Here is a 26,835-nt window from a genome sequence, read left to right as displayed (position 1 = left end):
TAGAGGTGTACATGATGAAGTTTATTAGAGGTGTACATGATGAAGTATATTAGAGGTGTACGTGATGAAGTATATTTGAGGTGTACATGATGAAGTATATTAGAGGTGTACATGATGAAGTATATTAGAAGTGTACATGATGATGTATATCAGAGGTGTACATGATGAAGTATATTAGAGGTGTACATGATGAAGTATATTAGAGGTGTACGTGATGAAGTATATTAGAGGTGTACATGATGAAATATATTAGAGGTGTACATGATGAAGTATATTAGAGGAATACATGATGAAGTATATTAGAGGTGTACATGATGAAGTATATTAGAGGAGTACATGATGAAGTGTATTAGAGGTGTACATGATGAAGTATATTAGAGGTGTACATGATGAAGTACATTGGAGGAGTACATGATGAAGTATATTAGAGGTGTACGTGATGAAGTATATTAGAGGAGTACATGATGAAGTTTATTAGAGGTGTACATGATGAAGTATATTAGAGGTTGACATGATGAAGTATATTAGAGGTGTATGTGATGAAGTATATTAGAGGAGTACATGATGAAATATATTAGAGGTGTACATGATGAAATATATTAGAGGTGTACATGATGAAATATATGAGAGGAGTACATGATGAAGTATGTTAGAGGTGTTCATGATGAAGTATATTAGAGGTGTACGTGATTAAGTATATTAGAGGAGTACATGATGAAGTATATTAGAGGTGTTTATGAAGAAGTATATTAGAGGTGTACATGATGAAGTATATTAGAGGTATTCATGATGAAGTATATTAGTGGAGTACATGATGAAATATATTAGAGGAGCACATGATGAATTATATTAGAGGTGTTCATGATGAAGTATATTAGAGGTGTTCATGATGAAGTATATTAGAGGTGGACTTGATGAAGTATATGAGAGGTGTACATGATGAAGTATGTTAGAGGTGTACGTGATGAAGTATATTAGAGGAGTACATGATGAAGTATATTAGAGGAGTACATGATGAAATATATTAGAGGTGTTCATGATGAATTATATTAGAGGTGTACATGATGAAGTATATTAGAGGTGTACGTGATGAAGTATATTAGAGGAGTACATGATGAAATATATTAGAGGAGCACATGATGAAGTATATTCGAGGTGTTCATGATGAAGTATATTAGAGGTGTTCATGATGAAGTATATTAGAGGAATACATGATGAAGTATATTCGAGGTGTATATGATGAAATATATTAGTGGTGCACATGATGAAGTATATTAGAGGTGTACATGATGAAGTATATTAGAGGAGTACATGATGAAGTATATTCGAAGTGTACATGATGATGTATATTCGAGTCGTACATGATGAAGTATGTTAGAGGTGTACATGATGAAGTATATTAGAGGTGTTCATGATGAAGTATATTAGAGGAGTACATGATGACGTATATTCGAGGAGTACATGATGAAGTATATTAGAGGTGTGCATGATGAAGTATATTAGAGGTGTTCATGATGAAGTATATTAGAGGTGTTCATGATGAAGTATATTCGAGGTGTACGTGATGAAGTATGTTAGAGGTGTCCATGATGAAGTATATTAGAGGAGTACATGACGACGTATATTCGAGGAGTACATGATGAAGTATATTAGAGGTGTACATGATGAAGTATATTAGAGGAGTACATGATGAAATATATTGGAGGTTTACATGATGAAGTATATTAGAGGTGTATGTGATGAAGTATATTAGAGGAGTACATGATGAAATATATTAGAGGTTTACATGATGAAATAAATTAGAGGTGTATATGATGAAATATATTAGAGGAGTACATGATGAAGTATGTTAGAGGTGTACATGATGAAGTATATTAGAGGTGTACATGATGAAATATATTAGAGGTGTTCATGATGAAGTATATTAGAGGTGTACGTGATGAAGTATATTAGAGGTTTAATTGATGAAGTATATTAGAGGTGTACATGATGAAGTATATCAGAGGTGTACGTGATGAAGTATATTAGAGGAGTACATGATGAAATATAATAGAGGAGCACATGATGAAGTATATTAGAGGTGTTCATGATGAAGTATATTAGAGGTGTTCATGATGAAGTATATTAGAGGTGTACTTGATGAAGTATATGAGAGGTGTACATGATGAAGTATTTTAGTGGTGCACATGATGAATATATTAGAGGTGTTCATGATGAAGTATATTAGAGGTGTTCATGATGAAGTATATTAGAGGAGTACATTATGAAGTATATTGGAGGTGTACATGATGAAGTATATTAGAGGAGTACATGATGAAATATATTAGAGGTGTACATGATGAAGTATATTAGAGTACATGATGAAGTATATTAGAGGTGTACATGATGAAGTATATTAGAGGTGTACATGATGAAGTATATTAGAGTACATGATGAAGTATATTAGAGGAGCACATGATGAAGAATATTAGAGCTGTGCATGATGAAGTATATTAGAGGAGTACATGATGAAATATATTAGAGGAGTACATGATGAAGTATATTAGAGGTGTACATGATGAAGTATATTAGAGGAGTACATGATGAAATATATTAGAAATGTACATGATGATGTATATTAGAGTACATGATGAAGTATATTAGAGGTGTACATGATGAAGTATATTAGAGGTGTACATGATGAAGTATATTAGAGTACATGATGAAGTATATTAGAGGAGCACATGATGAAGAATATTAGAGGTGTACATGATGAAGTTTATTAGAGGTGTACATGATGAAGTATATTAGAGGTGTACGTGATGAAGTATATTTGAGGTGTACATGATGAAGTATATTAGAGGTGTACATGATGAAGTATATTAGAAGTGTACATGATGATGTATATCAGAGGTGTACATGATGAAGTATATTAGAGGTGTACATGATGAAGTATATTAGAGGTGTACGTGATGAAGTATATTAGAGGTGCACATGATGAAATATATTAGAGGTGTACATGATGAAGTATATTAGAGGAATACATGATGAAATATATTAGAGGTGTACATGATGAAGTATATTAGAGGAGTACATGATGAAGTATATTAGAGGTATACATGATGAAGTATATTAGAGGTGTACATGATGAAGTACATTAGAGGAGTACATGATGAAGTATATTAGAGGTGTACGTGATGAAGTATATTAGAGGAGTACATGATGAAGTTTATTGGAGGTGTACATGATGAAGTATATCAGAGGTTGACATGATGAAGTATATTAGAGGTGTATGTGATGAAGTATATTAGAGGAGTACATGATGAAATATATTAGAGGTGTACATGATGAAATATATGAGAGGAGTACATGATGAAGTATGTTAGAGGTGTTCATGATGAAGTATATTAGAGGTGTACGTGATTAAGTATATTAGAGGAGTACATGATGAAGTATATTAGAGGTGTTCATGATGAAGTATATTAGAGGTGTCCGTGATGAAGTATATTAGAGGTGTACATGATGAAGTATATTAGAGGTATTCATGATGAAGTATATTAGTGGAGTACATGATGAAATATATTAGAGGAGCACATGATGAATTATATTAGAGGTGTTCATGATGAAGTATGTTAGAGGTGTACGTGATGAAGTATATTAGAGGAGTACATGATGAAGTATATTAGAGGAGTACATGATGAAGTATATTAGAGGAGTACATGATGAAATATATTAGAGGTGTTCATGATGAAGTATATTAGAGGTGTACATGATGAAGTATATTAGAGGTATACGTGATGAAGTATATTAGAGGAGTAAATGATGAAATATATTAGAGGAGCACATGATGAAGTATATTAGAGGTGTTCATGATGAAGTATATTAGAGGTGTTCATGATGAAGTATATTAGAGGAATACATGATGAAGTATATTCGAGGTGTACATGATGAAATATATTAGTGGTGCACATGATGAAGTATATTAGAGGTGTTCATGATGAAGTATATTAGAGGTGTTCATGATGAAGTATATTCGAGGTGCACGTGATGAAGTATGTTAGAGGTGTCCATGATGAAGTATATTAGAGGAGTACATGACGACGTATATTCGAGGAGTACATGATGAAGTATATCAGAGGAGTACATGATGAAATATATTGGAGGTTCACATGATGAAATATATTATAGGTGCACATGATGAAGTATATTAGAGGTGTACATGATGAAGTATGTTAGAGGAGTACATGATGAAGTATATTAGAGGTGTACATGATGAAGTATATTAGAGGTGTACATGATGAAGTATATTGGAGGAGTACATGATGAAGTATATTAGAGGTTTACATGATGAAGTATATTAGAGGTGTATGTGATGAAGTATATTAGAGGAGTACATGATGAAATATATTAGAGGTGTACATGATGAAATAAATTAGAGGTGTATATGATGAAATATATTAGAGGAGTACATGATGAAGTATGTTAGAGGAGTACATGATGAAATATATTAGAGGTGTTCATGATGAAGTATATTAGATGTGTACGTGATGAAGTATATTAGAGGTGTAATTGATGAAGTATATTAGAGGTGTACATGATGAAGTATATTAGAGGTGTACGTGATGAAGTATATTAGAGGAGTACATGATGAAATATAATAGAGGAGCACATGATGAAGTATATTAGAGGTGTTCATGATGAAGTATATTAGTGGTGCACATGATGAAGTATATTAGTGGTGTACATGATGAAGTATATTAGAAGTGTTCATGATGAAGTATATTAGAGGAGTACATGATGAAGTATATTCGAGGTGTACATGATGAAATATATTAGTGGTGCACATGATGAAGTATATTAGTGGTATACATGATGAAGTATATTAGAGGTGTTCATGATGAAGTATATTAGAGGAGTACATGATGAAGTATATTCGAGGTGTACATGATGACGTATATTCGAGTAGTACATGATGAAGTATGTTAGAGGTGTACATGATGAAGTATATTAGAGGTGTTCATGATGAAGTATATTAGAGGAGTACATGATGAAGTATATTAGAGGTGTTCATGATGAAGTATATTAGAGGTGTTCATGATGAAGTATATTAGAGGAGTACATGACGACGTATATTCGAGGAGTACATGATGAAAAATCTTAGAGGTGTACATGATGAAGTATATTCGAGGAGTACATGATGAAATATATTGGAGGTTCACATGATGAAATATATTATAGGTGCACATGATGAAGTATATTAGAGGTGTACATGATGAAGTATATTAGAAGTGTACATGATGAAGTATATTAGAGGAGTACAAGATGAAATATATTCGAAGTGTACATGATGAAATATATTATAGGTGTACATGATGAAGTATATTAGAGGTGTACATGATGAAGTATATCAGAGGTGTGCATGATGAAATATATTCGAGGTGTATATGATGAAATATATTATAGGTGTACATGATGAAGTATATTAGATGAGTACATGATGAAGTATATTAGAGGAGTACATGATGAAGTATATTAGAGGTGTACAAGATGAAGTATATTAGAGGTGTACATGATGAAGTTTATTCGAAGTGTACGTGATGACGTATATTAGAGGTGTACATGATGAAGTATATTAGAGGTGTACATGATGAAGTATATTCGAGGAGTCCATGATGAAGTATATTAGAGGAGCACATGATGAAGTATATTTGAGGAGTACATGATGAAGTATATTTGAGGAGTACATGATGAAATATATTAGAAGTGCACATGATGAAGTATATTAGAGGAATACATGATGAAGTTTATTAGAGGTGTACATGATGAAGTATATTAGAGGAATACATGATGAAGTATATTCGAGGTGTACATGATGAAATATATTGGTGGTGCACATGATGAAGTATATTAGAGGTGTACATGATGAAGTATATTAGAGGTGTTCATGATGAAGTATATTAGAGGAGTACATGATGAAGTATATTAGAGGAGTACGTGATGAAATATATTAGAGGTGTACATGATGAAGTGTATTAGAGTACATGATGAAGTATATTAGAGGTGTACATGATGAAGTATATTAGAGGTGTACATTGATGAAGTATATTAGAGTTCATGATGAAGTATATTAGAGGAGCACATGATGAAGAATATTAGAGCTGTACATGATGAAGTATATTAGAGGAGTACATGATGAAATATATTAGAGGAGTACATGATGAAGTATATTAGAGGTGTACATGATGAAGTATATTAGAGGAGTACATGATGAAATATATTAGAAGTGTACATGATGAAGTATATTAGAGTACATGATGAAGTATATTAGAGGTGTACATGATGAAGTATATTAGAGGTGTACATGATGAAGTAATTAGAGTACATGATGAAGTATATTAGAGGAGCACATGATGAAGAATATTAGAGGTGCACACGATGAAGTTTATTAGAGGTGTACATGATGAAGTATATTAGAGGTGTACGTGATGAAGTATATTTGAGGTGTACATGATGAAGTATATTAGAGGTGTACATGATGAAGTATATTAGAAGTGTACATGATGATGTATATCAGAGGTGTACATGATGAAGTATATTAGAGGTGTACATGATGAAGTATGTTAGAGGTGTACGTGATGAAGTATATTAGAGGTGTACATGATGAAATATATTAGAGGTGTACATGATGAAGTATATTAGAGGAATACATGATGAAGTATATTAGAGGTGTACATGATGAAGTATATTAGAGGAGTACATGATGGAGTATATTAGAGGTGTACATGATGAAGTATATTAGAGGTGTACATGATGAAGTACATTAGAGGAGTACATGATGAAGTATATTAGAGGTGTACGTGATGAAGTATATTAGAGGAGTGCATGATGAAGTTTATTAGAGGAGTACATGATGAAGTATATTAGAGGTTGACATGATGAAGTATATTAGAGGTGTATGTGATGAAGTATATTAGAGGAGTACATGATGAAATATATTAGAGGTGTACATGATGAAATATATTAGAGGTGTACATGATGAAATATATGAGAGGAGTACATGATGAAGTATGTTAGAGGTGTTCATGATGAAGTATATTAGAGGTGTACGTGATTAAGTATATTAGAGGAGTACATGATGAAGTATATTAGAGGTGTTCATGATGAAGTATATTAGAGGTGTACGTGATGAAGTATATTAGAGGTGTACATGATGAAGTATATTAGATGTATTCATGATGAAGTATATTAGTGGAGTACATGATGAAATATATTAGAGGAGCAAATGATGAATTATATTAGAGGTGTTCATGATGAAGTATATTAGAGGTGTTCATGATGAAGTATATTGGAGGTGTACTTGATGAAGTATATGAGAGGTGTACATGATGAAGTATGTTAGAGGTGTACGTGATGAAGTATATTGGAGGAGTACATGATGAAGTATATTAGAGGAGTACATGATGAAGTATATTAGAGGAGTACATGATGAAATATATTAGAGGTATTCATGATGAAGTATATTAGAGGTGTACATGATGAAGTATATTAGAGGTGTACGTGATGAAGTATATTAGAGGTGTTCATGATGAAGTATATTAGAGGAATACATGATGAAGTATATTCGAGGTTTACATGATGAAATATATTAGTGGTGCACATGATGAAGTATATTAGAGGTGTACATGATGAAGTATATTAGAGGAGTACATGATGAAGTATATTCGAAGTGTACATGATGACGTATATTCGAGTCGTACATGATGAAGTATGTTAGAGGTGTACATGATGAAGTATATTAGAGGTGTTCATGATGAAGTATATTAGAGGAGTACATGATGACGTATATTCGAGGAGTACATGATGAAGTATATTAGAGGTGTTCATGATGAAGTATATTAGAGGTGTTCATGATGAAGTATATTAGAGATGTTCATGATGAAGTATATTCGAGGTGTACGTGATGAAGTATGTTAGAGGTGTCCATGATGAAGTACATTAGAGGAGTACATGACGACGTATATTCGAGGAGTACATGATGAAGTATATTAGAGGTGTACATGATGAAGTATATTAGAGGAGTACATGATGAAATATATTGGAGGTTCACATGATGAAATATATTATAGGTGCACATGATGAAGTATATTAGAGGTGTACATGATGAAGTATATTAGAGGAGTACATGATGAAGTATATTAGAGGTGTACATGATGAAGTATATTAGATGTGTACATGATGAAGTATATTAGAGGAGTACATGATGAAGTATATTAGAGGTGTACGTGATGAAGTATATTCGAGGAGGACATGATGAAGTTTATTAGAGGTGTACATGATGAAGTATATTAGAGGTTTACATGATGAAGTATATTAGAGGTGTATGTGATGAAGTATATTAGAGGAGTACATGATGAAATATATTAGAGGTGTACATGATGAAATAAATTAGAGGTGTATATGATGAAATATATTAGAGGAGGACATGATGAAGTATGTTAGAGGAGTACATGATGAAATATATTAGAGGTGTTCATGATGAAATATATTAGAGGTGTACGTGATGAAGTATATTAGAGGTTTAATTGATGAAGTATATTAGAGGTGTACATGATGAAGTATATTAGAGGTGTACGTGATGAAGTATATTAGAGGAGTACATGATGAAATATAATAGAGGAGCACATGATGAAGTATATTAGAGGTGTTCATGATGAAGTATATTAGAGGAGTACATGATGAAGTATATTAGAGGTGTTCATGATGAAGTATATTAGAGGTGTACTTGATGAAGTATATGAGAGGTGTACATGATGAAGTATATTAGAGGAGTACATGATGAAGTATGTTAGAGGTGTACGTGATGAAGTATATTAGAGGAGTACATGATGAAGTATATTAGAGGAGTACATGATGAAGTATATTAGAGGAGTACATGATGAAATATATTAGAGGTTTTCATGATGAAGTATATTAGAGGTGTACATGATGAAGTATATTAGAGGTGTACGTGATGAAGTATATTAGAGGAATACATGATGAAATATATTAGAGGAGCACATGATGAAGTATATTAGAGGTGTTCATGATGAAGTATATTAGAGGTGTTCATGATGAAGGATATTAGAGGAATACATGATGAAGTATATTCGAGGTGTACATGATGAAATATATTAGTGGTGCACATGATGAAGTATATTAGAGGTATACATGATGAAGTATATTAGAGGTGTTCATGATGAAGTATATTAGAGGAGTACATGATGAAGTATATTAGAGGTGTACATGATGAAGTATATTAGAGGAGTACATGATGAAATATATTAGAGGTGTACATGATGAAGTATATTAGAGTACATGATGAAGTATATTAGAGGTGTACATGATGAAGTATATTAGAGGTGTACATGATGAAGTATGTTAGAGTACATGATGAAGTATATTAGAGGAGCACATGATGAAGAATATTAGAGCTGTACATGATGAAGTATATTAGAGGAGTACATGATGAAATATATTAGAGGAGTACATGATGAAGTATATTAGAGGTGTACATGATGAAGTATATTAGAGGAGTACATGATGAAATATATTAGAAGTGTACATGATGAAGTATATTCGAGTACATGATGAAGTATATTAGAGGTGTACATGATGAAGTATATTAGAGGTGTACATGATGAAGTATATTAGAGTACATGATGAAGTATATTAGAGGAGCACATGATGAAGAATATTAGAGGTATACATGATGAAGTTTATTGGAGGTGTACATGATGAAGTATATTAGAGGTGTACGTGATGAAGTATATTTGAGGTGTACATGATGAAGTATATTAGAGGTGCACATGATGAAGTATATTCGAAGTGTACATGATGATGTATATCAGAGGTGTACATGATGAAGTATATTAGAGGTGTGCATGATGAAGTATATTAGAGGTGTACGTGATGAAGTTTATTAGAGGTGTACATGATGAAATATATTAGAGGTGTACATGATGAAGTGTATTAGAGGAATACATGATGAAGTATATTAGAGGTGTACATGATGAAGTATATTAGAGGAGTACATGATGAAGTATATTAGAGGTGTACATGATGAAGTATATTAGAGGTGTACATGATGAAGTACATTAGAGGAGTACATGATGAAGTATATTAGAGGTGTACGTGATGAAGTATATTAGAGGAGTACATGATGAAGTTTATTAGAGGTGTACATGATAAAGTATATTAGAGGTTGACATGATGAAGTATATTAGAGGTGTATGTGATGAAGTATATTAGAGGAGTACATGATGAAATATATTAGAGGTGTACATGATGAAATATATTAGAGGTGTACATGATGAAATATATTAGAGGTGTTCATGATGAAGTATATTAGAGGTGTACGTGATGAAGTATATTAGAGGTGTACATGATGAAGTATATTAGAGGTATTCATGATGAAGTATATTAGTGGAGTACATGATGAAATATATTAGAGGAGCACATGATGAATTATATTAGAGGTGTTCATGATGAAGTATATTGGAGGTGTTCATGATGAAGTATATTAGAGGTGTACTTGATGAAGTATATGAGAGGTGTACATGATGAAGAATGTTAGAGGTGTACGTGATGAAGTATATTGGAGGAGTACATGATGAAGTATATTAGAGGAGTACATGATGAAGTATATTAGAGGAGTACATGATGAAATATATTAGAGGTGTTCATGATGAAGTATATTAGAGGTGTACATGATGAAGTATATTAGAGGTGTACGTGATGAAGTATATTAGAGGAGTACATGATGAAATATATTAGAGGAGCACATGATGAAGTATATTAGAGGTGTTCATGATGAAGTATATTAGAGGTGTTCATGATGAAGTATATTAGAGGAATACATGATGAAGTATATTCGAGGTGTACATGATGAAATATATTAGTGGTGCACATGATGAAGTATATTAGAGGTGTACATGATGAAGTATATTAGAGGTGTTCATGATGAAGTATATTAGAGGAGTACATGATGAAATATATTCGAAGTGTACATGATGACGTATATTCGAGTCGTACATGATGAAGTATGTTAGAGGTGTACATGATGAAGTATATTAGAGGTGTTCATGATGAAGTATATTAGAGGAGTACATGATGACGTATATTCGAGGAGTACATGATGAAGTATATTAGAGGTGTACATGATGAAGTATATTAGAGGTGTTCATGATGAAGTATATTAGAGGTGTTCATGATGAAGTATATTCGAGGTGTACGTGATGAAGTATGTTAGAGGTGTCCATGATGAAGTATATTAGAGGAGTACATGACGACGTATATTCGAGGAGTACATGATGAAGTATATTAGAGGTGTACATGATGAAGTATATTAGAGGAGTACATGATGAAATATATTGGAGGTTCACATGATGAAATATATTATAGGTGCACATGATGAAGTATATTAGAGGTGTACATGATGAAGTATATTAGAGGAGGACATGATGAAGTATATTAGAGGTGTACATGATGAAGTATATTAGAGGAGTACATGATGAAGTATATTAGAGGTGTACATGATGAAGTATATTAGAGGAGTACATGATGAAGTATATTAGAGGAGTACATGATGAAGTATATTAGAGGTGCACATGATGAAGTATATTCGAGGTGTACATGATGAAGTATATTAGAGGAGTACATGATGAAGTATATTAGAGGTGTACATGATGAAGTATATTAGAGGTTTACATGATGAATTATATTAGAGGTGTACATGATGAAGTATATTAGAGGAGTACATGATGAAGTATATTAGAGGTGTACATGATGAAGTATATTAGAGGTGTACATGATGAAGTATATTAGAGGAGTACATGATGAAGTATATTAGAGGAGTACGTGATGAAGTATATTAGAGGAGTACATGATGAAGTATATTAGAGGTATACATGATGAAGTATATTAGAGGTTTACATGATGAAGTATATTAGAGGTGTATGTGATGAAGTATATTAGAGGAGTACATGATGAAATATATTAGAGGTGTACATGATGAAATAAATTAGAGGTGTATAGGATGAAATATATTAGAGGAGTACATGATGAAGTATGTTAGAGGAGTACATGATGAAATATATTAGAGGTGTTCATGATGAAGTATATTAGAGGTGTACGTGATGAAGTATATTAGAGGTGTAATTGATGAAGTATATTAGAGGTGTACATGATGAAGTATATTAGAGGTGTACGTGATGAAGTATATTAGAGGAGTACATGATGAAATATAATAGAGGAGCACATGATGAAGTATATTAGAGGTGTTCATGATGAAGTATATTAGAGGAGTACATGATGAAGTATATTCGAGGAGTACATGATGAAGTATATTAGAGGTGTTCATGATGAAGTATATTAGAGGTGTTCATGATGAAGTATATTAGAGGAGTACATGACGACGTATATTCGAGGAGTACATGATGAAAAATCTTAGAGGTGTACATGATGAAGTATATTAGAGGAGTACATGATGAAATATATTGGAGGTTCACATGATGAAATATATTAGAGGTGTACATGATGAAGTATATTAGAAGTGTACATGATGAAGTATATTAGAGGAGTACAAGATGAAATATATTCGAAGTGTACATGATGAAATATATTATAGGTGTACATGATGAAGTATATTAGAGGTGTACATGATGAAGTATATCAGAGGTGTACATGATGAAATATATTAGAGGTGTATATGATGAAATATATTATAGGTGTACATGATGAAGTATATTAGATGAGTAGATGATGAAGTATATTAGAGGAGTACATGATGAAGTATATTAGAGGTGTACAAGATGAAGTATATTAGAGGTGTACATGATGAAGTTTATTAGAAGTGTACGTGATGACGTATATTAGAGGTGTACATGATGAAGTATATTAGAGGTGTACATGATGAAGTATATTCGAGGAGTCCATGATGAAGTATATTAGAGGAGCACATGATGAAGTATATTTGAGGAGTACATGATGAAGTATATTTGAGGAGTACATGATGAAATATATTAGAGGAATACATGATGAAGTTTATTAGAAGTGTACGTGATGACGTATATTAGAGGTGTACATGATGATGTATATTCGAGGTGTACATGATGAAGTATATTAGAGGTGTACATGATGAAGTATATTAGAGGTGTACATGATGAAGTATATTCGAGGTGTGCATGATGAAGTATATTTGAGGTGTACATGATGAAGTATATTCGAGGTGTACATGATGAAGTATATTCGAGGAGTACATGATGAAGTATATTAGAGGTATACATGATGAAGTATATTAGACGTGTACATGATGAAGTATATTAGAGGTGTACATGATGAAGTATATTTGAGGTGTACATGATGAAGTATATTAGAAGTGTACATGATGAAGTATATTAGAGGTGCACATGATGAAGTATATTAGAGGAGTACATGATGAAGTATATGAGAGGTGTACATGATGAAGTATATTAGACGTGTACATGATGAAGTATATTGGAGGTGCACATGATGAAGTATATTAGAGGAGTACATGATGAAGTATATTAGAGGTGTACATGATGAAGTATTTTAGAGGTGTGCATGATGAAGTATATTAGAGTTGTACATGATGAAGTATATTAGAGGTGTACATGATGAAGTATATTCGAGGTGTACATGATGAAGTATATTTGAGGTTTACATGATGAAGTATATTAGAGGTGTACATGATGAAGTATATTAGAGGTGTACATGATGAAGTATATTAGAGGAGTACATGATGAAGTATTTTAGAGGTGTACATGATGAAATATATTGGAGGAGTACATGATGAAGTATATTAGAGGTTTACATGATGAAGTATTTTAGAGATGTACATGATGAAGTATATTAGATGTGTACATGATGAAGTATATTAGAGGTGTACATGATGAAGTATATTAGAGGAGTACATGATGAAGTATTTTAGAGGTGTACATGATGAAATATATTAGAGGAGTACATGATGAATTATATTAGAGGTGTACATGATGAAGTATATTAGAGGAGTACATGATGAAGTATATTAGAGGTGTACATGATGAAGTATATTAGAGGAGAACATGATGAAGTCTATTAGAGGAGTACATGATGAAGTATATTAGAGGTGTACATGATGAAGTATATTAGAGGAGAACATGATGAAGTATATTAGAGGTGTACATGATGAAGTATATTAGAGGAGTACATGATGAAGTATTTTAGAGGTGTACATGATGAAGTATATTAGAGGTGTACATGATGAATTATATTAGAGGTGTACATGATGAAGTATATTAGAGGAGTACATGATGAAGTATATTAGAGGTGTACATGATGAAGTATATTAGAGGAGAACATGATGAAGTATATTAGAGGAGTACATGATGAAGTATATTAGAGGAGAACATGATGAAGTATATTAGAGGTGCACATGATGAAATATATTAGAGGTGTCCATGATGAAGTATATTGGAGGTTTACATGATGAAGTATTTTAGAGGTGTACATGATGAAGTATATTAGAGGTGTACATGATGAAGTATATTAGAGGTGTACATGATGAAGTATATTAGAGGAGTACATGATGAAGTATATTAGAGGAGTACATGATGAAGTATATTAGAGGTGTACATGATGAAGTATATTAGAGGAGTACATGATGAAGTATATTAGAGGAGTACATGATGAAGTATATTAGAGGAGTACATGATGAAGTATATTAGAGGAGTACATGATGAAGTATATTGGAGGAGCTCATGATGAAGTATTTTAGAGGTGTACATGATGAAATATATTAGAGCAGTACATGATGAAGTATATTAGAGGTGTACATGATGAAATATATTAGAGGAGCACATGATGAAGTATATTAGAGGAGTACATGATGAAGTATATTAGAGGAGTACATGATGAAATATATTAGAGGAGTACATGATGAAGTATATTAGAGGTGTACATGATGAAGTATATTAGAGGAGTACATGATGAAGTATATTGGAGGAGCACATGATGAAGTATTTTAGAGGTGTACATGATGAAATATTTTAGAGGAGTACATGATGAAGTATATTAGAGGAGTACATGATGAAGTATATTGGAGGAGCACATGATGAAGTATTTTAGAGGTGTACATGATGAAGTATATTAGAGGTGTACATGATGAAGTATATTAGAGGAGTACATGATGAAGTATGTTAGAGGTGTACATGATGAAGTATTTTAGAGGTGTACATGATGAAGTATTTTAGAGGTGTACATGATGAAGTATATTAGAGGTGTACATGATGAATTATATTAGAGGAGTACATGATGAAGTATATTAGAGGAGTTCATGATGAAGTATATTAGATGTGTACATGATGAACTATATTAGAGGAGTACATGATATGAAGTTTATTAGAGGAGTACATGGTGAAGTATATTAGAGGTGTGCATGATGAAATATATTGGAGGAGTACATGGTGAAGTATATTAGAGGTGTACATGATGAAGTATATTGGAGGAGTACATGTTGAAGTATATTAGAGGTGTACATGATGAAATATATTAGAGGTGCATTGTTCTCTGTTGTTTAACTCTCAGACATGAGGCTTGTCCAACACGAAGGATTATTTGTTTGTGTGACACTGGTGTTTGATATATCCAGCAGTCCTTAGACTACAACCAATATAGCAGTATTGGTGGTTATACCCTGGACCTAGAAATACAGAGGTAGAGGTACAGGGAAAATTCGGAGAACACCCAATCGAAGGAGTACATGACACAGAAGGTGAGCAGAGGGTTCTCCCCTTGGCACACACTACACATAGAATCATAGGGATTCATGGCACAGAAGGAGGCTATTCGGCCCATCGTGTCTGTGCCGGCCAAAAAAGAGCCACCCAGCCTAATCCCATTTCCAGCACTTGGTCCGTAGCCTTGTAGGTTATGGCACTTCAAATGCATATTCTTAAATGAGATGAGGGTTTCTGCCTCTACCACCCTTTCAGGCAGTGAGTTCCAGACTCCCACCACCCTCTGGGTGTGACAGAAAGGGACAGGGAGTCTGATGGTATCGAGGAGCGGCGGCGGTGAGAGCGGGGATATCGAGGAGCGGCGGCAGTGAGAGCGGGGATATCGAGGAGCGGCGGCAGTGAGAGCGGGGATATCGAGGAGCGGAGAGCGGGGATATCGAGGAGCGGCGGCGGTGAGAGCGGGGATATCGAGGAGCGGCGGCGAGAGCAGAGAGCGGGGATATCGAGGAGCGGCGGCGGTGAGAGCGGGGATAACGAGGAGCGGAGAGCGGAGAGCGGGGATAACGAGGAGCGGAGAGCGGGGATAACGAGGAGCGGCGGCGGTGAGAGTGGGGATATCGAGGAGCGGCGGCGAGAGCAGAGAGCGGGGATATCGAGGAGCGGCAGCGGTGAGAGCGGGGATAACGAGGAGCGGAGAGCGGAGAGCGGGGATAACGAGGAGCGGAGAGCGGGGATAACGAGGAGCGGCGGCGAGAGCAGAGAGCTTGGGATATCGAGGAGCGGCGGCGAGAGCAGAGGGCGGGGATATCGAGGAGCGGCGGCGGTGAGAGCGGGGATAACGAGGAGCGGCGGCGGTGAGAGCGGGGATATCGAGGCGGCGGCGAGAGCAGAGCGCGGATAATGAGGAGCGGCGGTGAGAGCGGGGATAACGAGGAGCGGCGGCGGTGAGAGCGGGGATAACGAGGAGCGGCGGCGGTGAGAGCGGGGATAACGAGGAGCGGCGGCAGTGAGAGCGGGGATAACGAGGAGCGGCGGTGAGAGCGGGGATAACGAGGAGCGGCGGTGAGAGCAGAGAGCGGGGATAACGAGGAGCGGCGGTGAGAGCGGGGATAATGAGGAGCGGCGGCAGTGAGAGCGGGGATAACGAGGAGCGGCGGCGAGAGCAGAGAGCGGGGATATCGAGGAGCGGCGGCAGTGAGAGCGGGGATAACGAGGAGCGGAGAGCGGGGATAACGAGGAGCGGCGGCGGTGAGAGCGGGGATATCGAGGAGCGGCGGCGGTGAGAGCGGGGATAACGAGGAGCGGCGGTGAGAGCGGGGATATCGAGGAGCGGCGGCGGTGAGAGCGGGGATAACGAGGAGCGGCGGCGGTGAGAGCGGGGATAACGAGGAGCGGCGGTGAGAGCGGGGATATCGAGGAGCGGCGGCGGTGAGAGCGGGGATAACGAGGAGCGGAGAGCGGAGAGCGGGGATAACGAGGAGCGGCGGCGGTGAGAGCGGGGATATCGAGGAGCGGCAGTGAGAGCGGGGATAACGAGGAGCGGCGGCGGTGAGAGCGGGGATAACGAGGAGCGGCGGTGAGAGCGGGGATAACGAGGAGCGGCGGCGGTGAGAGCAGGGATAACGAGGAGCGGCGGTGAGAGCGGGGATATCGAGGAGGAGCGGCGGTGAGAGCGGGGATAACGAGGAGCGGAGAGCGGTGAGAGCGGGGATAATGAGGAGCGGCGGCGGTGAGAGCGGGGATAACGAGGAGCGGCGGCAGTGAGAGCGGGGATAACGAGGAGCGGAGAGCGGTGAGAGCGGGGATAATGAGGAGCGGCGGCGGTGAGAGCGGGGATATCGAGGAGCGGCGGCGGTGAGAGCGGGGATAACGAGGAGCGGAGAGCGGTGAGAGCGGGGATATCGAGGAGCGGCGGCAGTGAGAGCGGGGATAACGAGGAGCGGCGGCAGTGAGAGCGGGGATAACGAGGAGCGGCGGCAGTGAGAGCGGGGATATCGAGGAGCGGCGGCGGTGAGAGCGGGGATAACGAGGAGCGGCGGCAGTGAGAGCGGGGATAACGAGGAGCGGAGAGCGGTAAGAGCGGGGATAACGAGGAGCGGCGGCGGTGAGAGCGGGGATAACGAGGAGTGGCGGCGGTGAGAGCGGGGATATCGAGGAGCGGAGAGCGGTGAGAGCGGGGATAACGAGGAGCGGCGGCAGTGAGAGCGGGGATATCGAGGAGCGGCGGCAGTGAGAGCGGGGATAACGAGGAGCGGCGGCGGTGAGAGCGGGGATAACGAGGAGCGGCGGCGGTTAGAGTGGGGATATCGAGGAGCGGAGAGCGGAGAGCGGGGATAACGAGGAGCGGAGAGCGGAGAGCGGGGATATCGAGGAGCGGAGAGCGGAGAGCGGGGATAACAATGAGCGGCGGCGAGAGCAGAGAGCGGGGATAACGAGGAGCGGCGGTGAGAGCGGGGATAACGAGGAGCGGAGAGCAGAGAGTGGGGATAACGAGGAGCAGCGGCGGTGAGAGTGGGGATAACGAGGAGCGGCGGTGAGAGGTCCCAGACCAGCACAAAAGCAATGGTGAGAGTGGAGAGTGGGGATAATGAGGAGCAGAGAGTGGAGAGCAGGGAGTTGGGTACACAAGGGGCGTAGAGCAGAGAGTGGGGATAACAAGGAGGGGGGAGCGAAGAGTGGGGATAACGAGGAGGGGAGAGCGGAGAGTGGGGATAACGAGGAGGGGAGAGCGGAGAGTGGGGATAACGAGGAGGGGAGAGCGGAGAGTGGGGATAACGAGGAGGGGAGAGTGGGGATAACGAGGAGGGAGGTGCAGAGAGTGGGGATAACGAGGAGGGGAGAGTGGGGATAACGAGGAGGGAGGTGCGGAGAGTGGGGATAACGAGGAGGGGAGAGTGGGGATAACGAGGAGGGGAGAGTGGGGATAACGAGGAGGGGAGAGTGGGGATAACGAGGAGGGGAGAGTGGGGATAACGAGGAGGAGAGAGCAGAGAGTGGGGATAAGGAGGAGGGGAGAGCGGAGAGTGGGGATAACGAGGAGGGGAGAGAAGGTATAACGAGGAGTGGAGAGCAGAGAGTGGGGAGGAGCGTAGAGCGGAGAATGCGGATAACAAGGAGCGGAGAGCGGGGATGTCGAGGAGTGGAGGGCAGATAACAAGGAGCGGAGATCTGCGTGCGGGACTAACGAGGAGTGGAGATAGCACCTCCTGAATCGTGCTATCTACGTAGCTCTCAGCCTCACGGATGCGCTGCTGTGACGCCAGCTGCTTAAGTGTGTGCAGGCAGAGAAGGACTGGGTAACTGCCAGACAGGCAAGGAGGAGCAGGCAGGTAGTGCAGGAGTCCCCTGAGTGCACCTCACTCTCTGAATACTGGTGAGGGAGAGGGTTCCTCTAAGGAGTGCGGCCAAAGTCCACGGCACCATGGGTGGCTCAGCTGTACAGGAGGGGAGAAGAAAGTTCAGGAGAGTGAGAATGATAGGGGATTCAATAGTTTAGGGAACAGACTGGAGTTTCTGCAGCCGCAGATGTGATTCCAGGATGGTGCCAGGGTTAAGGATGTCATTGAACGGCTGCAGAACATTCTGAAGAGGCAGGGTGAACAGCCAGAGGTCGTGGTCAATATCGGTACCAATGACACAGGTAGAAAGAGGGATGAGGTCCTGCAGGCAGATTTTAGGGAGTTAGGAAAGAGATTAAGAAGCAGGACCTCAAAGGTAGTAATCTCCAGATTACTCCCGGTGCCACGCACTAGTGAGTATAGAAATAGGAGGATAGAGCAGATGAATGCGTGACTGGAGAGATGGTGCAGGAGGGAGGGCTTTAGATTCCTGGGGCATTGGGACCAGTTCTGGGGGTGGTGGGACCTGTCCAGGCCGGACGGGTTACACCTCAACAGACCCGGGACCAATGTCCCTCATGGGGAGGTTCAGCAGTGCTGTGGGGGAGGGTTTAAACTAATTTGGCAGGGGGATGGGCACTGGGATGTAGCATTGGAAAGGAGAAACAAGGTGCACAAAGGATTGGGAGAGACAAATAGCACTAGAGTAAGAAATAGTCCGGTATTACGTGGGATCAGACTAAGAGAGAGTACAAGAAGGTCTAAGGTGCATGTGTGTAAACACACGAAGCGTAGTAAACAAGGTTGGTGAGCTATAGGCGCAAGTAGCCACATGGGAATATGATGTTGTGGCGATAACGGAGACCTGGCTCAAAAAAGGGCAGGATTGGGTACTAAATATTCCTGGATACAAGGTGTTCAGGAAAGATAGGGAAGGAAAGAAAGGAGGGGGATGGTGGTGGTGGCAGTATTGTCTAAGGAGAATATTGCAGTGCTGGAGCGAGAGGATGATTCGGGTCCAAAAAGGAGATCTAAGCATAGAGGGAGAGGGCATGGCTGAGATACTAAATGAGTACTTTGCCTTTACTCTTTACCAAGGAAGAAGGTGCTGCCAAAGTCGCAATAGAAGAGGAGGTAGTTGAGATACTGGGTGGGCTAAAAATTGATAAAGAGGAGGTACTAGAAAGGCTCACTGTACTTAAAGTAGATAAGTCACCCGGTCCGGATGGGATGCATCCTAGGACGCTGAGGGAAGTAAGGGGGGAAATTGTGGAGGTACTGGCCATAATCTTCCAAACATCCTTAGATACGGGGGTGGTGCCAGAGGACTGGAGAATTGCAAATGTTACATCCTTCTTCAAAAAGTGTGTAAGGATAAACCCAGCAACTATAGGCCAGTCAGTTTAACCTCAGTGGTGGGGAAACTTTTAGAAACAATAATCCGGGACAAAATTAACAGTCACTTGGACAAGTGTGGATTAATAAAGGAAAGCCAACACGGATTTATTAAAGACAAATCGTGTTTAACTAACTTGATTGAGTTTTTTGATGAGGTAACAGAGAGGGTCGATGAGGGCAATGCAGCTGATGTGGTGTATATGGACTTTCAAAAGGTGTTTGATAAAGTGCCACATAATAGACTTGTCATCAAAGTTGAAGCCCATGGAATAAAAGGGGCAGTGGCAGCATGGATACGAAATTGGCTAAGTGACAGGAAACAGAGAGTAGTGGTGAACGGTTGTTTTTCGGACTGGAGGGAGGTGTACAGTGGTGTTCCCCAGGGGTTGGTACTGGGACCACTGCTTTTTTTGATAAATATTAATGACTTGGACTTGGGTGTACAGGGCACAATTTCAAAATTTGCAGATGACACAAAACTTGGAAGGGTAGTGAACAGTGAGGAGGATAGTAATAGACTTAGAACCATAGAACCATGGTACCATAGAAAAGATACAGCACAGAAGGGGGCCATTCGGCCCATCGTGTCCGCGCCAGCTCGAAGAACAACCAGGTGCCCATTCTAATCCCACCTTCCAGCACCCGGTCTGTAGCCCTGCAGCTTACAGCACTTTAGGTGCAGGTCCAGGTACCTTTTAAAAGAGTTGAGTGTCCCTGCCTCTACCACCAATTCAGGCAGCGAATTCCATACACCCACCACCCTCTGGGTAAAAAAGTTTGTCCTCATGTCCCCTCTAATCCTTCCGCCAATCAGCTTAAATCTATGTCCTCCAGTTCTTGAACTCTCTGCTAGGGGAAACAGATACTTCCTGTCTACTCTTTAGTACTCATAATTTTGTACACCTCAATCAAGTCTCCCCTCAGCCTCCTCTGCCCCAAGGAAAACAACCCCAGCCTATCCAATCTCTCCTCGTAGCTGCAATTTTCAAGCCCTGGCAACATTCTTGTAAATCTTCTCTGCACTCTCTCCAGAGCAATTACGTCCTTCCTGTAATGTGGTGACCAGAACTGCGCACAATACTCCAGCTGTGGCCTTACCAGCATTTTATACAGTTCCATCATTACATCCCTGCTTTTGTATTTTATACCTCGGCTAATAACGGAGAACATTCCGTATGCCTTCTTCACAACCTTATCTACCTGTACTCCCCTGTGCACATGCACTCCAAGGTCTCTCACTTCCTCTACCCCTCTCAATATATTCCCGTTTACTGTGTATTCCCTTTTACTGTTTGCCCTCTCTAAGTGCATTACCTCACATTTCTCCGGGTTGAACTGCATTTACCACTTTTCCGCCCACTCCACCAACCCATTGATATCTTCTTGGAGTCTACAGCTATCCTCTTCACTATCAACTACACGGCCAATTTTTGTGTCATCTGCAAATTTGCCAATCATGTCCCCTAGATTCAAGTCCAAATCATTAATATATACCACAAACAGCAAGGGATCCAACACTGAGCCCTGTGGCACACCACTGGAAACTTCAAGAGGACATAGACAGGTTGGTAAAATGAGCGGACACGTGGCAGGTGAAATTTAATGCAGAGAAATGTGATGTAATACATTTTGGTAGGAAGAACGTGGAGGGTACAATTCTAAAAGGGTAGAGGGTCAGAGAGATCTGGGGGTATATGTGCACAAATCGTTGAATGTGGCCAGGCAGTTTGAGAAAGTGGTTAAAAAAATACGGGATCCTGGGCTTTATAAATAGAGGCATAGAGTACAAAAGTATGGAAGTCATGATGAACTTTTATAAAACACTGGTTCGGCCACAACTGGAGTATTGTGTCCAATTCTGGGAACCACACTTTAGGAAGGATGTGAAGGCCTTAGAGAGGATGCAGAAGAGATTTACTAGAATGATTCCAGGGATGAGGGACTTCAGTTACGTGGATAGACTGGAGAAGCTGGGGTTGTTCTCCTTGGAACAGAGACGGTTGCGGGGAGATTTGATAGAAGTGTTCAAAATCATGAAGGGTCTAGACAGAGTAGATAGAGAGAAGCTGTCCTCATTGGCGGAAGGGTCAAGAACCAAAGGACACAGATTTAAGGTGACTGGCAAAGAACCAAGGGCGACATGAGGAAAAACTTTCTTACACATCGAGTGGTTAGGATCTGGAATGCACTGCCCGAGGAGGTGGTGGAGGCAGATTCAATCATGGCCTTCAAAAGGGAACTGGATAAGGACTTGAAGGGAAAAAAATTGCAGGGCTACTGGGAAGGGGCGGGGGAGTGGGACTAGCTGGATTGCTCTTGTGGAGAGTTGGCATGGACTCAATGGGCTGAATGGCCTCCTTCCGTGCTGTAACCATTCTCTGATTCTATGATTCTATCAGTGAATAAAGTCAAATCAGGGAAAAATAGTAAAAAGTTAAAATTAAAGACGCTTTAACTGAATACAGGAAGCATTCAGAACAAGATAGATTAATTAATGGCACAAATACGTTTGATCTAGTAGCCATTACTGAGACATGGTTGCAGGGTGACCAAGGTTGGGAACTAAATAATCCAGGGTACTTGACTTTTTGAAATGCTCGGCAAAATGGAAAAGGAGGCGTCGGGGTCGGGGGGAGGGAGGTTGGGGTTAGCCCTGATAATAAAGGATGACATAAAGACAGTGGTGAGAAAGGATCTAGGCTTGGAAGATCAGGAAGTAGAATCAGTACGGGAAGAGATAAGAAATAACGAGAGGCAGAAAACACTGGTGGGAGTAGATTACAGGCCCCCGAATAGTAGTTATACTGTTGGACAGAGTATCAATCAAGACATAGGAGCTTGTAACAAAGATAATACACTAATCGTGGGGGCCTTTAATCTTCATATAGACTGGGCAAGTCAAATTGGCAAAAGTAGTTTGGAGGAGGAGTTCATGGAATGCATTCGAGACAGTTTTCTAGAACAATATGTCGAGGAACCAGCCAGGGAACAGTTTATTTTAGATCTTGTCTTGTGTAATGAGACAGGGTTAATTAGTAATCGCATAATCACATTGAGTTTGAGAGTGACGTACATAAGTCTGAAACTAGAGTCTTAAACTTGAACAAAGCCAATTACATAGGTATGAGGGGCGAGTTGGCTAAGGTAGATTGGGAAATTAGATTAAAAGATTAGACAATAGATAAGCAATGGCGAACATTTAAAGAATTAATTCAAAATTTTCAATGAATATACATTCCATTGAGAAATAAACACTCCACTGGAAAAGCAATTTATCCGTGACTAACTAAAGCAGTTAAGGAGAGTATTAGGTTAAAAGAAGAGGCCCATAATGTTGCCAAGAAAAGTAATAAGCCTGAGGATTGAGAGAGTTTTAGAAACCAGCAAAGGATGACCAAAAAATTGATAAAGAGGGGAAAAATAGAATGAAATTAATCTAGCAAGAAATATAAAAGCAGATTGTAAGAGCTTCTACAAGTTTATAAGAAGGAAGAGAGTGGCGAAAGTACACATGGGTCCTTTAGAGGCTGAGACAGGAGAAATTATGACGAGGAATAAGGAAATGGCAGAGATGTTGAACGGATATTTTGGGCTCAATTTTGCTGGGAAATTGCGGGTGCATTAGGGGCGGGGGGGCTCCGAAAATCGGGGAAATCCCGATCGGGTTCAGAACCCGGCTCCAACCCGCAGACCTCCGGTTCCCCACTGATGCGTCTGGGTGCACGCGAGCCTCTGGAATGCGGAAATCCCACCGGCAATTAAAGCCAGCAGGATGATACTTGACACAGTTGTTGAGATCGTTTAAGTAATTGAAGTACTTAATTTTCTCCACATCAAGGCAGGGGTATGATTTTGAAGCATCCTCAGTGTGTTTCCCGTGCTGTGGGAAACACTCCATGTTGCAACAGACGTGTTTCAGCCAGCAGCCAGTGGGAGATGCAAATGCTTATTTGACAGGTGGGGGGAAAAGGTCACTTATTGCAGCAGGGCACTCTGTTATTTCAGACAAAGTTTTGGCTGCGAGATCTTTGTGTTTTCACTGAAATTTTTTACTTCCAGCTCAAAATTCTTCTGTTCAAACATATTTACCTACTTTGCGGACCCCCTCAAACTCAGACCGTCAGGATTGGGGGGCGCCATGGCTGCATTCATCACTACATCCGAGGGCGAGCAACATCATCAGCCTCGCCAGGCACGCCATCCACCTCCGCCACGTGGAGCTCCACAACACAGTGCTGCGCCACAGGCACCTGCACAACAGCACAGAGGGCAACAACAGAGAGCGCAGCGTCGCAGGAGGCACTACCCTCGCCTCAGGGTCTACAGACCGAGGCTCAGCGTCCTGGACCTCTCTGAGGAGCAGTGCATACGGAGGCTCAGAGTCAGCCGCCAGGTAGTCGCAGACATCTGCAGCCTCCTTCATGCCGAGCTGCTCCCGGCTGGGCCGAGCAGCATCTTCTTACCTGCTGTCAAAGTCACCACTGCCCTCAACTTCTTCGCCTCTGGATCATTCCAGGGTGCCACCGGGGACATCGCCGGGGTCTCTCAGTCGTCTGCACACAAGTGCATAAGGCAGGTCACCGATGGCTTGTTTCGCAGGGCCTTGCACTGTATCAACTTCCCCATGGATGACCTCAGCTAGACAGAGAGGGCAGTGGGATTCCACGCTGTGGCTGGCTTCCCACGGGTGCAGGGTGTAATCGATTGCACCCATATAGCAATACGAGCACCTCCACACGAGCCAGGACTGTTCATCAACAGGAAGGGCTATCACTCCATCAACACTCAGCTCGTTTGTGACCACCGCAAGTGATTCCTTCACGTGTGTACCAGATACCCTGGCAGCTGCCACGATTCCTTTATCCTCCGGGAGTCCAACATCCTGCCCCTCTTCCACGCACCGAACACTTGCAAGGGCTGGCTCCTCGGGGACAAGGGATACCCCCTGCACACGTGGCTCATGACACCTCTGAGGAACCCCATCACAGAGCAACAGCGTCGATATAACGACAGCCACATCGCAACCAGGTCTACAATTGAGCAGGCTATAGGGCTGTTCAAGATGCAATTTAGGTGCCTTGAACTTTCTGGGGGAGAGCTTCAATATGCACCAGACAGAGTGGGACGCATTATAGACGTGTGTTGTGTCCTGCACAACAGGGCACAACAGAGAGGGGTGCCGCTGGAGGAGGCCCCATCCACATCTTCCATCCACATTGAAGAGGAGGAGGAGGCAGAGGCGGAGGTGGAGCAGGAGCAACCCATGGGCAGAGCAGCGGCTCACCTGGCTGTTCGTGAGGCCAGGGAGTCACTGATATGTGAACGGTTCTCCTATCATCAGACAGTGTGAAGAGTCCAGTCCTCACCACCTGGATAGAGCAGCGCCCAAACCAGCTCCCTCACCCCACACCTCCATGCACAAAACAGTCCTGCAATTACACATACCCCCACTGTAGAGTGACCCAATGGGTGGCATCAAGTGTCGCTGTTCATGGTGAACGTCGTGAAAGGGCCTTATCACAAAAGCCAGTCAAGAATGGCCAAGACGTGGTAGCAGTGGTGACAATCATAATATTTAATGTGATTTTAACAAAAAGCAAATATAAATGAAAAACATGAGCATCCGTCAAACACCCTTGTGCATCCCCCTCGTGTTTACAAAACCTTCGCCTTTCTCTTACGACTACTCCTACGTGGTGCGTCCCCTGTGTCTGCAGCAGAGGTAGTGGCAGGTTGCTCTTGTTCATGCCCTGACCGATTAGATGCTTTGGGCCTATGCCCTCTGGGTTTTGGAGCCCATGAGGGCCCCTCCAAAGACTGCTCCACCTGCACCTATGCAGGGGCAGACTCGGCCACCTGGAGAGGAGGCAGCATTGCTGGTACTGGTTGAGAGGGGGGCAACGGGTGAGACGAGGGAGCGCTTTGAGTGGCATCCCCACTTCCATGTCCCTTCTTGCCATCATCGCTCCCCTGGGCCAGGCCCACATCACTCCTACCACCCTGCTGGACGACAGTTTGGAGGACATGTGTGAAGCCTTGTAAGGCTAGTGCCAGAGTATCTGCCTGCCTGTTTAAGGCGGCAGAATGTTGTTCACTGTGAGTCCGAACGGCCGTTGTCAGGGCCTGAATGGACTCATTTGTGAGCCGTGCTTGAAGCTCAATGGAGGCTAGCCTTCCCTCCATCGCAGACATTTCAGCACTTACTGAAGGGATTCGCAAAATTTCACATGTTCCCACCACCCCGAAGATTTATTGGAGTTATTAAAGAAACCCTGGTGTGACTGTTTTAAAAAATCCAAGGTCTCTCAAAATGGCTGCAGTCAGACACATGGCCGAGGACCGGCAGA

This window comes from Heptranchias perlo, chromosome 4, assembly GCF_035084215.1.
Source record: "Heptranchias perlo isolate sHepPer1 chromosome 4, sHepPer1.hap1, whole genome shotgun sequence".
Classification (NCBI taxonomy): Eukaryota; Metazoa; Chordata; class Chondrichthyes; order Hexanchiformes; family Hexanchidae; genus Heptranchias; species Heptranchias perlo.
Note: the sequence above shows the minus strand (reverse complement) of the source record.